General features: G+C 48.8%; 1 pseudogene; it reads left to right on the top strand.

Annotated features, from left to right (window-relative positions):
* The first annotated feature begins 1,036 nt into the window (after nucleotides 1-1,036).
* Nucleotides 1,037-1,971, top strand: LOC137157863 (olfactory receptor 51G2-like; annotated as a pseudogene).
* The last annotated feature ends 1,591 nt before the right edge of the window (nucleotides 1,972-3,562 follow it).

The following is a 3,562-nucleotide window of genomic DNA, read 5'->3' as shown; positions in this document are numbered from 1 at the left end:
TAATGGGTTTGTGGTATTAACTCTATGATACCGTCTTCTGGTAACTGACCAGAAGTAGTTTCTATCACTTAAATTTTGAGTCATTCACACAATAACTTTGCAATACTTGTGTGAGACTTTCCAAAAAGTCATGAGACAACAGTACCACTTGTCTGTGTTTCAGCAAAGGGTAGAGATGAGGTTCAGGGAAGGGAATTATATAGCAGTTGTATGGAATTTACTTACATCACCTGTTAGATGAGTATGGCTGAAAAAACTTGCACACTCAGCTTCATATGAGTAGAAAATTAATTTCTGCATTCTTCACTGTTTGTGACACCAACCCCGCTCTGCCGAGGTGAAGTAACTGTATGCGTTGCTTTGAAACTTGCAAAATACATAGAGAAATCCTGTCTCGGGAGAGGATGGGGGTCCCGTGAGGAAAAAGAGATCAACCTATCTGGATTCACTCTACACTGGCTAAACAATGCATTTCAGCTTTTCTTGGAGGGATTCTTGGGGGTCAGAGTGTGTCATCAGGAGCATTTATTAATTGAAAGTTAATAGAGGTGGATTCTGATCAAATTTACACAAGTAAATCTGGAGAGAAGCTGTTGAAGTCAATGTTCCTGTACTCAAAACCCGGCCAATTACAGTAGTAAGGATTTTTTTTAAAAGTGTTGTAAGAGCTATTAACTTTCCTGACTTACACCAGAAAGATTCTCTAACTAGTGCGTGTAAGAAGAAAACTTCCTCTGGGGGCAGGTTATCTCACAGATCCCTGTTGCAGGGCTTCTTCTACCTTCCTCTGAAGCATCTGGTACTGGCCACTGGATACCGGGCAAGGCGGACTCTGGGTCTGGTCCAGTCTAGCAATGCTGATATTCTTATCAGTGATGTAAATCCAAGACTATGTTTTTGCTGATCTTCCTTGGCCTCCTGGAACTCTATAGACTTGCACTGAGAGCAGAATGATGTCTTGTTCAATATCTAGTCTCCTATTATTTTTCCTTTCAGGAAGTAATGGTCAAAGCTCCTCAGACCCGCCCCGTGCACTATGTCAGCTGTCAATGACACCAAATTCCAACCTGCTGTTTTCCTTCTCACCGGAATACCTGGGCTGGAAGACGTCCATGTCTGGATTTCTATCCCCTTCTGCTTCATGTATGTTACTATGATATTAGGAAATTCACTCATTCTGTTCATTATAAAAACAGATCCAAGCCTTTCTGAGCCCATGTACATTTTTCTTTCCATGTTGGCCGTCACAGACCTTGGCTTAACAATATCTACATTGCCGACAACATTGGGCATATTCTGGTTTAACTCTAGGGAGATCAGCCATGATGCTTGTTTTGCTCAGCTGTTCTTCATCCACTCACTTACATTCACTGAATCCTCCGTGCTCTTGTGCATGGCGTTTGACCGCTTTGTTGCAATCTGTAACCCTCTGAGATATGCTTCCATCTTAACCCTGTCGAGAATAGCCAAGATGGGACTGGTGTCTCTGCTAAGAGGGTGGTCCTAATACTCCCACTCCCCATTTTCCTTAAACAGTACAAGTACTGTCAAGCCAACATCCTCTCCCATTCCTACTGCCTGCAGCAGGAGGTCATGAAGATGGATTGTTCGGATATCAGAGTGAACAGCGCCTATCTTTTCTTTGTATCAGTCTCTTCAGTGGGGTTGGACTTGCTGCTCATCCTCCTATCCTATGTGATGATTCTCAAAACAGTGCTGAGCATCGCGTCCCATGCAGAGCGCCTCAAAGCCCTGAACACCTGCGTCTCCCACATCTGCGTCATCCTGCTCTTCTACATGCCATCGATTAGCTTGTCTGTGATATACAGATACAGGAACAACTTTTCTCCCTTGGTGCAGATTGTCATGGGCAACATCTATTTGCTGGTTCCTCCCCTGATGAACCCAATTGTGTATAGTGTGAAAACTAAACCCATTTGTGCAAGGATAATCAGGGTGTTCATCAAGTGACGCATCAGTTCATCACCCGGCTACAGCGCTGATGACACTGGAGATGAAAAACACAAGCCATTTATTACATCCTCGACAGTTACATAGCATCATAGAAAATTAGAGTTGGAAGGGACCACAGGAGGTCATCTAGTTTAGGCCCCTGCTCAAGGCAGGACCTACCCCAACTCAATCATCCTAGCTAGGCCTTTGTCAAGCCAGGCAATAAAACCTCTAAGAATGGAAATTCCAGCATCTCCCTAGGCAACCCGTTCCAGTGCTTCACCATCCTCCTAGGGAAAAAGGTTTCCCAATATCCAACCGAGACCTCCCACACTGCAACTTGAGACCATTGTTCCTTGTTCTGTCATCTACCACCACTGAGAACAGCCTAGCTCCATCCTCCCTGGAACTTCTTAGAGGACATGAGATACTGATCTCCCTCACTAGAGCACTTGGGAACAGGACCGAGGCACAGCACCATTTACACATTGACTGTGTTTATGTAGAGCCAGGGGATGGGTGGGATGTTGTCGCATAAAGAGCTCTATCAGTGTCAGCTCAGACCTCAGAATTGCTGTGGATACAGTCAGTACAGGGAAGGAACGTGGATGTTTTGTCCCATTGTACATGACCTGTCACTGTCCTGTCTCTGGTTAAACAGCCAGGGGCCATGAGAAAAGCCGCAGAGCTGTTTTGCAGTTGCAGTTCTGGCCTTCCTGAGCACTTTGACTGCTGCGTGATCCATGAGAGCGTCACCAGCTGTGAGACAGGCTGTTCCAGGCCCACCCTTCCCCTGCGACCTCAACCAGGCGCAGAGACAGGAGTAAAGGATGAGCCTTAAGAGAGGCCATTCACGGAGCCCACCGCCACCATGCATGGCTCTAGACAGAGCACACCTGCTGACCACCTGCCCCCCACCATTCCGTCCCTAGATGGAGCAGAGCTGTGTGTGTGAGTGAGGGTTGCACACACAGACTCAGGCCCAGATTCCATCCCTGTCCCCTGCAGTTGTGCTGCTCCAGCCATGAAAGGGCTGGAAACGGGCTTCAGCTCCCCAGCAGAGACACAACCAGTTCCTAGCTCAGCCCAGCCATTCAGTGGCCATTAGAGAGGGTGTGTCAGGAACTCTCTCCTTTGAGGGTGGGAGAGACCCACGGGGTCAGTCACCCCCTGCTTCATGGATTGGCCATTTAATGTTCCTGGGACTTCAGGAGCTGACCGAGGCCAGGCAGAGGCAGCTACGTGGAGAGAGGAAGATGGTCCCAGCTGGGGAATAGTTCATGTTTCAGGAAATCCCAGCCTACTGCTTCTTTACGGGCCTGAGACCGGGGCCTTTAGTGCAGGGCAGTGCCTGGACCCCCTTGGTCCCTGCCACCCGCAGGAGCCGTGGGAGCAGGGCCGGCTGCCTCTTCTCGCAGAACATGGCCACAGCAGCAGGGGAAGGACGACTGCCCTTGCTCAGCCTGGGGGGAAGGGACAGAGCAACCGAGGGGGCCAGCTGGGGAGGAGCCAGGAAAGCTGTGGTGAGCCTGAACCTACGCAGACCCCAACAATGAGGGCAGGGGGCTCTTTGGCAATGGTGGAAGGTGGGGCGCAGGCTAAGAGAGTC

The sequence above is a fragment of the Emydura macquarii genome, unplaced genomic scaffold (assembly GCF_026122565.2).
Source record: "Emydura macquarii macquarii isolate MOO-44397 ecotype Brisbane River unplaced genomic scaffold, CSIRO-AGI_Emac_v2 contig_1604, whole genome shotgun sequence".
NCBI lineage: Eukaryota > Metazoa > Chordata > Testudines > Chelidae > Emydura > Emydura macquarii.
The sequence above is the reverse complement of the archived record's forward strand: the minus strand, read 5'-3'. Positions and strand labels throughout refer to the sequence as shown.